Source organism: Euprymna scolopes, chromosome 8 (assembly GCF_053919585.1).
Source record: "Euprymna scolopes isolate OS-2025 chromosome 8, ASM5391958v1, whole genome shotgun sequence".
Taxonomy (NCBI): domain Eukaryota; kingdom Metazoa; phylum Mollusca; class Cephalopoda; order Sepiida; family Sepiolidae; genus Euprymna; species Euprymna scolopes.
This window is the reverse complement of record NC_136489.1, coordinates 86,832,038-86,844,917: the sequence shown is the minus strand read 5'-3', so window position 1 is coordinate 86,844,917 and position 12,880 is coordinate 86,832,038. Positions and strand designations below refer to the sequence as shown.

The window sequence follows — 12,880 nt, the reverse complement described above, 5'->3', positions numbered from 1 at the left end:
GTTCTTGTCAATTTAATTCTCAAAAGTATAAGTTTAAATGCCTCAGAATTCTTTTCAACTGTCTTTTCAATTTACTTCTTAAAAGTATACCTCAGTTAAAATACTTGCAAACACTTTTCAATTTTTTTTTAATTTACTTTTCAAAATATTAGTTTTAATGTTTTCAAATTCTTTTCAATTTAATTTTCAAAAGAATCACTTTCTACATTATCTCATTTTTCCTTTCAGAAAATAATTATCGGGCCTAATGACCGTCTATTTGTCAGTTTAAACGCCTTCAATTCTTTGCCAATAACGGAAAGCATCCGAACGCATCCAAAAAAACATTCTAGCATTTTATTTTTTATTTTTATTTATCATAATTTTCACTCTCTAAAGGAGTCATTTTTACGACCCTTCAATTATCGTTAAGAATATAACACAAAATCCGAAATAATAATTTTACATGCTTACAAGTTATTATCGAGCACAATTTTACAGAGTTTGAATAACTCTCGTCCCATACTCTTTCAACCAATTTTCTCCAGTAAATATCCCCATACTTGGACGGAGATGGTTTTGTCTTCCCAAGCCTAACCATCTGGGGGATCATGTCGTTCCACTTTTAAATTCATAATCAGCGCACCACTTAAATCCTGAGCCGAATTAACCACAGTTCAAATAGATCGATCCCGGTTTACATGGCTTTCTCTCCCAGTTTCATCCGGTTCTAAAAGAGAGTGCAGTAGGATTTTACTGAGCATTCTCGATCAGGACCTTTTAGCACGTTGGCAACCTTCCACAACATTCTCTGGAGCCAAGTAAAACTCTAGGGCATCCTGCAATTTCAGTGGACTGCTCTTAATGACATATGCTCTGTTTCCGTTCACTAAGGCTTTTCCAAAGTCAGGAAAGCCTATTACTGCTAAAATCGAAATTCTCGCCGCCAGTTCAGCCATCTACCCTCCAACCCGCTGCACGAGTTTGAACAGCACCCTCACGGCTCTAAATCGGTCCTCTCATTATGGAATTCTATTACTAGTGATGATCTCAGTTGCTCCCAGGATAATCGAGGGTTATCTTTAAGTTTCCGCTCGATAAACCGTGAGACTAGCCCGTCCACCACTGCATATGTCCCTAAAAGAATCGGTATGTCAATATCCTCCTGTAACCATTTATACGACCTTCTCGAACCATTATTGTCACTCTCTTTTCATTCCTGAGCACTCATTCTAAAATTATTCAATAACTAATTAAAAATAGACATTAATCGTCAAATTCAGTCTCATTAAATTTCTTATTTCTTTATTTTTCCTTTTAAACACAACTCGAGCCCATATATTGTAACTAGAGCCACCAATTTTATTTCTTTACTGCACAACTTATATCATTCAGCAATTTGAAGGCATTAATCATTCTACACTTTAACACACAAGTCATGTCAACCGATCATTACCTTACCGCTGAAAATTAATTTTTCGACTTAATTTTTATTACGTAATAAAAATTAAGTCGAAAAATGAATTTCTAGTGGCAAACCTATCTAGATAAATCTGGATATTAACTTTCGTCTCATTTTATCCTGAAGTACACCTAATTACGAATGGACTGTTTTCTAAGAACTTGAGTTTATTATATTGAACTTTCTTATTTTTTTGTTCCTATATCGCTTTTCTCTTACTTCCTTCTACTTAATTTATCATGATTTATTTATATTAAATTTTTTTTTATCGGAATTCTATTTTAAGTTTATTTTTATTGTTGAAATTTCTTTAATCTTTTGAAGTTGAAAAACGTTTTAAAAATGTTTTTAAAATTAAAAAAAAATATTTTCATAAATTTAAACACAAATTTTTCTTAGTATTTCATTTTTATATATATATGGTTTAGTATATTTTCTTACCATTTATTATTCTTTTCAGTCCCCTATCCCTTTTACACCTGTCATATTTCCCCCCATAAAATATTTAAAAAAATTCTGATCTCCAAAGTTTTGAATGTTTTCAAAGTCAGTGTTGTGTTTTTTAACCTTTAATTTTGTATAAAGCTGGCCTTTTCTTCTCTTATGACGAGATAAATTTTGCTTCGAAGAGCCATGACCTGATGTTTCTCCCTTATTCACATTTTTGTAACCCTTATTGACTTGTAAATGTAATAAAGTTCCTATGTAACTTTGCACTTTATTTTCTAAACTAATTTGATAAAAATATCTTCTATCTATCTCTCTATCTAATATTATATAAAAAAAAAACGTTGTGTAGTGTGTGTGTGTGTGATTTCATTTCCTGTGGACTCGTAAACGACTGGACCGATTATTTTTTAAAGTTCACACAAAGGTACTTGATGTGTCTGGGAATGTTCTTACGTAAGTTTTTATCGGAATGCGTCTGATAGGTATCAAAAATCGATAATTGAAAAATACGAATAAAGAAGGAATTCGATTTGGATGAAAGTTAACAATTTTATATAACCCAAGATAACAAGTGCATTTGAGAAGTTTTTCACTGCACAAGTGGAAAGGCCCATCCAATAAAATCAACAGTAGATTCTTTATAATACGAGGGCCCGTTCGTAATGAATGTTTCGTTTTAGAGCACAATTGACCTATTATACTTGACCTTTGCACATTTAACTTGAATTTAAATTATTATGTAAACATAATTTAATAAAAACAACAGTTGGTCATTTGATAAGACAAAGGCGCGTTCGAAATAAATGTTTCTGTTTAGAGCACAATTGAACCATGATACTTGACTATTGGATTTTAAATAATAAGCAATTATTTAGAGATATTTTTTTAAAAATCAACAGTAGATTCTCTACAGTTCAATTCATGTATTGTGGAGTAAGTCACTGCAGGGGGATATGAATCTTCCTTGGTACATTGCAGGAGAAAGTCCCTGATTTGAGCAGGCAATCAGTTGATTCGATTTAAAAACGGGCAATTTCGCCGATTTTCATGGCAATATGAGTATGGAATGGTGAACACTTGCTGATCGTCATTCAATCTCGGAAAACGTTGGGGCTTGAGCTAGTATATATATATATATATATATATATATATATATATATATAGAGAGAGAGAGAGAGAGAGAGAGAGATCTTTTTTGTTTTTGCGATACGTTTTGAATGAATTCAATTATTTACGAAAGTGCATTTTTACCTAAATGCAAGTTGGGAATAATTTTCCCTTTAACCAATTTGGTACCTTCACATGGGGAGCGGTATATATATTATTTTTTTTTAATATAATTATCCACTGACACGTGTTTCGTCGTCTGCGACTATATATATATATATATATATATATATGTGTGTGTGTGTGTGTGTGTGTGTGTGTCTGTGTGTCTGTGTCTGTGTCTGTGTCTGTGTGTATATGTTTGTGTGTGTATTACTCAGTTGTCTGATACCGGGCTTTTTTCTTTCTTAAATTTGGGTTCTTTGAAGTTTAATTGATTTGCTTAATCACACCATACTTGAAGATTTTTTTAAAGTTAGGCTTTGATGTGGATTATTACAGACAGCTTGTATGTTTTATAGCAATCTTATTATATGGATTAAAATCAGTGATCACATTGTTTCTTGAATTTTATGCAAATTACGTTTAATTCTAGAATATAACAATACAGGCAAGTGCACGTAAACGATCCAAATTTCTACTATCAACACATGAATATAACTACAAGTATTGTTTATTGCTTGATTTTGGAGTTACTAGTTTATTTTATCACCGGTAACATGCAACGATTTAAATTGATCTAATTTAAGATGTATTTTATTTTTTTTTCCTAATTATTACCTTTTCTGTATTTCTCTTTATGTCTCTGCCTAGTTGTTTCACTTTTAATGCTTGTCTGTCCGTCTATCTGTGTTGATTTCTCTGGTTTTTCTCCCCCCCCCTCTGTAATTCGCGCTGATTTTGATTTGCAAATTAAAATTAATTATAACATCGATTTTATTTCGAATATTGACTTCAAATCCCTGGACGCATGCAATTGATTTTAACTTGCTTTATCAACATATTTTCATTAATTAGCAAGAATGATAATCCTACAGCATTCTTTATTAGTTTAACGTATATCCACACACAAGCACACACACAACACATACACACGCACATACACGCACACACACACACACACACACACACATATATATCCATATATAATAAAATAGATACGATTATTTCTCTTTAGAAAATTACAGTACTGGAAAAGAAATACTGGGCACATAATTATCCAAAATAGTCAGGCTAACTGCAAATACCTGATGCATATTTTACAGATTATATCAATCGATTTAATTCAATAGACTTACTTTCTACATAATTCAACACTCATAATTCAACATGCCATTCTTAGAGGTGGTAGCAAAATACTTACTCCCTCATTGTTATTTCCCATCCTACCCCGGTTTACACCGTTACTAAATATTTCATAGTGTTCAACGCACTCTTGGAATCATTGCACATTTTTTAGTTTCCTTTTAGTAACAGTTATAGACTACTTATTAATCAACAAAATAATTGTCTCCCTCTAGAATATCAGTTTCGTTTGTTTGTCTGGTTCATATTTTTATTTTTACTTAGAATATAATACCTTATCTTAACAAAAACTCACTTGGTTTTATCATCACAAACGAAAACAAAAAATACGTATTCAAGCTACATTTACTCTTTTCTACACACGTTTTTTGCCTGTGCCTGTGGCTAAGTCCTATTGCGGCCCAGAAACAATGAATCAACTTTATTTTCTCTGTCGCTTTCATTACATTAAAACTATATTTTTGTTTCATTTATTGGCATCCGTACAAAAATATGCTGATTCGGCCATTTTTGGTAATAGTAGATAGGTTGAGCTAATGTTTATATATTTAAAGCATGTATTTCTGAATACAGAATCTATCTTTCTCAAAATATTTTAACTGTAAACACTAAACAATAAGATATACTGCCTACAGACATTTTTCTATTCTCGAAATTAACACATGTCGGCGATTTCGTAGTTTTGTCTTTTTGCTTAAGTCCATACATTGATTTCTTTTACATCGGTAAAGAGAGAGAGAGAGAGAGAGAGAGAGAGAGAGAGAGAGAGAGAGAGAGAGAGAGAGAGAGAGAGAGAGAGAGAGAGAGAATTGTTTTCCTTTTTATTTCTTGGACGAGAATCACACTTTTTTTTATTTCTTGAGGCGTTATGCAGATTTTCATTAATCATTAACGTTTCCTTTTATTATCAGGTTTCATTTGCTTGACTAATCGACCAAGTTCTAAGCAAACAAAAATACATCGACCTTGAAGGATTTCTCTTAAACTACAAAACACCAAAAACAATAGTTTTAAGATTGGTTAGTGTGCTTTTAAACATTTTCTTTTTTTGTCATTGGGATACATATATTAAATTATCGACAGCTTATTAACACAAAACGAAACTACCTCAGTCAAGAAGGAAATCTTCTTCGTTGAAATACAGCTTGGTTACTATGCGTGTTTACATTTTTATAATCGGAGGTTCATTTCTTTACTTGTCAATAACTTCAGAAAAACGCAATGAAATTAAGTTCTCCTTTGAACGATACCAGGACAAATAGTTTAAGGATTTATAATAATTCATCGTATTTTATTCATTACTTTCCTACACTGGGGAGGCATGCACATTTTTTTGACGTTCTCACTTGCTATTTTAACCTCTCTTTCTGTATATTCTTATTCTCCTTACACAGGCTACCAACTCGGCTGTGCATCTTTCTAATTCTAGGTCATTACCAAAAAACTTTATAAAATGAAAGCAAAATTACCTTAGTTTGTGAGGATCTCTTTCATTACAAATAGCAGAAAAAATAGTTGCAAGATTTGATTAAATTATGCATTCGTAAACATACGTAATTGATTACGTTCCTTTATTGGACGAAGTCATACAGATACAAACATTTCTTTAACGTGTTATTTAACATTTCGTTTTATTCTTTCAGGATTGCTAAAATACGTTTTTGTAACCATTTTTTAGTTTATACTTCCCATTATGGGGGGGGATAGAACATTTTAAAATGTTTTTAAATTAACGTACTTTTTAACATTGCTTTGTATTGGTAAGGATCTCCATTCTTTACTTACCGTCCATTCCATGGAACAAAACAAAACAAAAATATCTCAGTTTATGAGCATGCGAGAGATAATTATAGTGTAAGTTGCTTTAAGGAAATGGGGTTCTTTCAACGAATCTTTTCTGTGTTCATTCCATCTTTACACTGGGCAAAAACCGGTTAACAGGTCCTGCTAGTATATACATATATCAAATGAAACAAGCCTGTTTCTTGTTTTTCATTAATATTTCTTTTTTATTTAACTATTCTGGGTGTCCGGCGTTTCCCGGGTGTTTATAAGTGTGTGTTGAGCAAAAAAAAAATAATAATTTAAACGGTAGTAGGTAGGCAGGCTCGAACCCGTATCGCGAAAGAGGAAAAGAACGTGAAAAAAGTGATTTCAAATTGTTTATTTGTTACATTTATTTTTAATAAGTATAATATATTGCAAAAACAACAAAATATTAGGGGTCCGATGTGGTCATCTTAATGTAAATAATGTTTAAGTTTATTATGTCATTTTTGTTTATAAAGTAACTAGCAGGAAGCCTTGACGTTGGTCAGGATTAAATGGTGATCACTGCTATGTACTTCATCACTATCACTGCAATTTTCTCTCATTTTGTCTTCTAACATAACCAGGATTAAACTGAAATGTCTTTATATTACACCCAAAATTGGCTGAATAGTTTGCTAGAGACCGCAAAGATAAAATTTTTTGTACTTTGACCCCTCGGCAGCCAAATTTTCGGCCAAAAACCGAAAAAAATCGATAAAAAAATGTTGCTCTATGTCTGAATACACTTTATGTAAAATTTAAAAGATTTAGACCAAAAATTAGCTGAGTAATGCAGAGGCCGCATAGGTCAATGTTCTTTTTTAACTTTGACCCTAATTTTAACTTCTTAGCATTTATTGTTTTGGGCTCAAATCAAATTATAAAGTTATATCCATGCCCAAGTAACCTACATCATAAAATTTCAAGTGTTTAGACCCAAATTGTCGGAGGAGTTTGGTAGAGTTATCAAAGGTGAAATCGTTGAACTTTGACCCCTTATCAGCCAAATTTCTGGCTGGACACCGATAAAATTTATTTTCCAAAATCTCCATACCCTTATGTCAAATCTCGAGTCTGTAGACCGAAAATTGATAGAGTTATTGTGTAAGGAAATGTACACAGACAGACGGACACACACAGAATTTTCACTTTTATAGATATACTAGCATGGGTACCCGGCGTTGCCCGGGTGTTTGGAGGTGAATGTTGAGCATAAAAAAAAGAAGTAGTAGTAGGAAGGCGCGCTCGAACCCGTACCGCGAAGGAGAAAAAAAAAACGGGGAAAATACTCGACGTCTTTGCTGTAACGACCAGCGCCAAAAGCGGAAGTGACTTATATTTAAATTAAGGCTAGACAATCGAAAGGAGAGGATTACTTTAAAAAATATCGGCGAAAAAAGCGATCCCCTGTTGAAAATTGCCCAGTTGACGGTGAAGATATTAATGTTTTTAGCCAATTTTTCGATATTTGTCGTGTGAAAGGTCGAACTTCAAAACAATACTGATCTTGAGAAAATCCGTCACCTCTGTCGAAAGTTAGGCAGACAGGTAAACATACATACATGCATTTATATATTGATAACTAAAGATTTTCGACCCAAACCGATCAAAAAGCTTGCCCTATCTCTGAATACCCTTTATGTAAAATTTCAAATGTTTAGACAAGAAATTGTCTGAGTAATTTGGTAGAGACCGCAGAGGTCAAATTTTTAAAACTTTGACCCCTATTATAACCCATTAACATTTATTGTTTTGGGGCTCAGACCAAGTTATTAAGTTAGATCCATGCCTAAGGAACCTATATCTAAAATGTCAAGTGTTTAGACCCAAAATTGTCAAAGTTTGATAGAGTTCTCAAAGGTCAAATTGTTGAATTTTCACTCCTTAACAGCCAAATTTATGGCCGAACACCAATCACGAAGATTTTTCCAAATCTCAGTACCCTGTGTATCAAATTTCGAGTCTGTAGATTTAAAATTGACAGAGTTATTTCGTAGGGATATGTACTCACACAGACACACAGAGAGACACGTTCACTTTAATAGATATAGATAGATATATGTATGAATTACAATATACATATCTATAAAAGGGAAATAGTCTTGTGTGTACATTCCCTACCAAACTCCTCTGCCAATTTTGAGTTTAAACACTTAAAATTTTAGATGTAGGTTACTTGGACATGGATCAACCCTTAAACCTGAATGGCTTACGGGTCTTCATAAGTGGTGACTTCCATGTAAAAAAAATCAAACATTTTAATATAATTTGAGCCCAAAACAATAAATTCTAAGAGGTAAAAATTGGGTGCAAATTTAAAAAAAATTGATCTCTGCGGTTTCTACCAAATTACTCAGCCAATTTTTGGTCTAAACATTTGAAATTTTACATAAAGTGTATTCAGATATAGAGCAAGCGTTTTAACAGCCAATTGTATGCTCTAAACATTTAAACTGTTTCATAAAATCTATTCCGACAAAATTTTTTTATCAGTTTTGTGACGAAAATGTGGCTGGCAAGAGGTCAAAGTTGAAAGAGTGAACATTTGCAAACTCCTCCGCCATTTTTGAGTCTAAACACTTGGAATTTTAGATGTAGGTTTCCTGGACATAAGTCAAACTTTTTAATATATATATATATATATATATATATATATATATATATATATATATATATATATATATAAACATGCACATGAAGTTATAAAAAGTACAAAGGACCCGAGCAAAGCCAGGCTGAACTGTTAGTAAGCCTATATCTCAAATTCCAAAATGTTACCGTTACTTCTTTCATCCTTATTCGTAGCATAGGAAAAACCATATGTTTATGATGTCAATTTTTGAATATTTTCCACCCTGACTTACTAGAAGAATAAAAACGTATTAACTTGAAAGAGAAACGAAGAATTTGAACATCATTAAATACATTCGAAAAATCCAAAGAGTGCTTGCAGTTGTGTTTTAAGATATTTCCGCAATCTTTGAGGCATATATATATTTTTTTTTCGAGGGTAAACAGTTACATATGGTTGCTAAAATGAGACTGAAACAGATAGCTGTTTGTAGTGACCATATGTAACTGTTTACCCTCGAAAAACTAATAAAAAATATTAAGCTCTTGTTATCGAGCACTATCTAACAATCTCGTTGTGTTCATTAGTCCCGACTTTTTAATATCTCAAGCTTGAATTGATATATATATATATATATATATATATATATATATATATATATATATATATATATATATATATATATATATATATATATATAAATTTGAAATTAAATTCTGTAAATTAGAAATTTACGACAAATTTATAATTCGAAAAGACATTTAAAAAGTTATATATTTTCCTTAATCCATGGAGTTTCACTAAATGACTCATCTCATCAGAGAAATTGTTTTCGCAAAATGATATTTATAGTCAACAATAAAGTTTACTATTTAGCACGTAAAGTGAAAACTAAAAAGTTTTATAGAAAATCATTAAAATAAACTAAAATTAAGAAGGATATTCCATGGTGTACGTAGGTTCAATGACAGAAAATGGAGGCTGGGTTGTAAGATCCAAGGCAATATATATAATATTGCTATAAATTGTCCGCTGCGATAAAATCAATGACAATTGCCTCAGATATGCTATTTTTCTGGATAATTTCGAAAGTATGCAGCATCTACCAGTGCCGTTGCGGTCAGTTGGTTGAAGTGTATAGACTCTAAACCATATGTTCTAGAAAGAGAGCAGTAATCTTACTAGACATTCTTAATAGTTTAGAGGATAAAATAGGTTTTTTTACTTTTTGTCACTTTAAATTCGAGTTTCTTGTTCATCAAGTCAGGTATTTTTCTTTTTTAATTGCATGTGTTCATTCGATATTTGAAATCGATTAGAGTGTGTTTTATCCCTCGCCTACTCGGTTATAAAAAAGCAGATGACTTAATTCCTCTCTCTCTCTTTCTCTATCTCTGTCTCCCTGTCTCTCTCTCTGTCTGTCTCTCTGTCTCTCTTTCTCTCTCTCTCTCTCTCTCTCTCTCTCTATATATATATATATATATATATATATATATATAGTGCTCATGATCGTGTGCGTGTGTGCGTAAGTTCGGGACGATCTCTGCCAAAATACTATGTTAATTTCTGGTCTACAAACTTAAAATTTTGTATATAGGCTATTCGGGCCTGTAGAACAATTTCGAATTGGCTGTTAGCTGGATAATAGTGATCAAAAATGAAAAATTGGAACTTTACACACGTAAGTTGACTTTATGTACAACCTCTATTTATTCGTAAATATACGTTTATACGGTTAATTCTATTCATTTGTAAATCTTCGATTTGCATATGTCTGCAAAGTTCGCGTGAAACGAACGAAATAAATAACGTTTTCTGTTACCCTTTATTTTTTGTGAGTCTCTAAATAAAAAGTTTTGTCTGTTCTCAAATTAATAACAACGTTAAGTAAATTTATTTGGTGCTGTTGTAGATGGAGTTCTTTTCACAAAAAAAGATTAAATAAAAAGGTTACCTCCAGAAGAAATTCAGTCGCAAAGACATGAAATGACAACGAGCCAAACACAGCAGAAAAAAATTGGAAAAAAAGAGAATCACTCCAGTCTGTGAGTATATATATTTACTTCTTTTCTTTTCTGCTTCATTTTCAAATTTTTTTCTTTTATTTTGTCGGCCGAAAAAAAAAAGAATAGTAAGAATATAGAAAAAATGGTAGATAGTAAAGAGGACAGGTAAAACGAACCAGGAACAGTTTATTATAGAAATACTGAAGGTTTTCACAAAGGCAGTTCGTGATGTGGCTGTTTCTGTTCAGACCAACTGTAACTTAAACAACATACGTTCCATAGGAGACACAGGTATGACATGTGAACAAGGCATCTGGAAAGGTTCATTTTAATCACAGGGTCGCCTTAGCAAGCGAAGAGTTTATTGGCCCTGTTCTGCAGGGACCTTAGTTCACCGTCTAGTACCCTAAAATAACTTGGAAAGTATAGCATAAATCAGAGAAGTAATGTGAACAACTAGTCTTCGCGTTGGTTGTAGAGAACTGTCGAAGAGATTTGATAAGGTACAATTGTCCCGTATCAAATGTGACAAAACAGAAAAATGCAATAATTGTTGCATAATCTGATGATATCCGATTAACGAAAAGATGTCAATCGAAATTGTTTTGAACGATCTCACCACAAAGAATTGAGAGGGAAATGGGTTGTAAGACTAAGCAAAAGATTATGCTAACTAGTTTAGTCAATAATTTCGGAAAGGAAATTTTAACCAGACAAAAACTAGTTTAGCAGTGGACGTGAAAATATCATATAAACAAACAAAATGTGAGAAATAGTAATAACATATGACTGGTGTGGAAGGGAGGAAAAATCGAAAGTTGTGGAAGAAAATGGGAAAAATGCATAAGCAATAGAAATTTCATTACCACTTCGCATATTTTAAGAAATTCTTGTAAAAGTGTTTTTGGCAAGAAATAAAACGTTTAGTTCATTTTAAAAAGTTCCAAATATAATAATCAATAAAAAAATGGTTGCCGTAATGATAAATACGAAATCTGCATTAATAATTAAAATATCGTATTTAAGCATATTTTACAACCGGCCAAATCCGGGAGGAAGGTGGCAAGTATATATATATATATATATATATATATATATATATATATATATATATATATATATATATATATATATATTGTTAATAAGGGTTAAATATAAATTACGTGCATGAGACAACTGTACATTAGCACGTCATTAAATCTTATCTTTCAATTCGTTTGTAGCGAAAGTCACATCTTAAAATATGTTCACGGAAGTAATTGAACAAATGTATATATATATATATATATATATATATATATATATATATATATGTGTGTGTGTGTGTGTGTATATGCTTGTACTTTTATTGCAAAGCTTTGTTTTAGGTCGAGTGATTTTACTCTAAGTATTATCAAAAGCAGCGTAAAAATCTAAATGACTGTTTTTATATTGATCCGACGATATTAAACGGGCATTTTGACTAAAGAAATTATAAGATGCACAAAAAGATTTCTCATCTATCAAGCGATTCTCGGTGATTGCTTTATTTTTGTTAGTAGTAGATAAACCATGTGTATATGTAACGTTAACGTTTGCCTTTCTCGCTATTTATTAATAACCATAAAGTGAGAATTAACAAAGTGCAAATTTATATTTAACTAGTCATTATTTAATAGTATTATTTAATGATTTAAAAGACCATCCTTTATGAGTAAATATTTAATTTATAAATCATCCATAAACGAAACATATCTAAAAAGAAACAAGACTGACTTTGCACTCAATAGATTTCAATTTCAAACAATAAACTGCATAGTTTCTCATTTAAACTAAGCCACATAAAACAAGACATACTTTTTCTATTTCTATTTTCCGTCATTTGAAGGATTCTTTGCAATATCTATAAGCTACGTCGTTATCGAGTATTTGTTGGCTCTTATGCCTTCCTGCATCAGGTTTACCAGGAAGTTCGTGCCGAATTTTAAAGTAAATAAAAAGTAACAGAAAATAATTTATGTATTCAATTAAATATTTTTTTTAATGCTCACCAAAATTGATTGCTATATCTAAAGCCTTTCTATTCATTCTTATATTATGTAATATAGGCTATTTCTAATTAATATCTTTTAGTTTTAAAATATATTTCTTCGTTTTGAACAAAAACAATACTATGCGGTAATTCTGGCCGAGAAGTGGTTTTGACCT

The 12,880-nt window shown here is 31.6% G+C and overlaps 1 protein-coding gene across 2 annotated transcripts in view; it reads left to right on the top strand.

The window, feature by feature from the left end:
- Positions 1-12,880, top strand: part of LOC145283624 (uncharacterized) — a 164,669-nt gene that overhangs the window by 84,510 nt on the left and 67,279 nt on the right. For both annotated transcript variants that reach the window (XM_080132573.1, XM_080132574.1), the window contains one exon: positions 10,600-10,732. The gene's annotated coding sequence lies outside the window, so the exon portion shown is untranslated. The remainder of the gene's footprint in view (positions 1-10,599; positions 10,733-12,880) is intronic.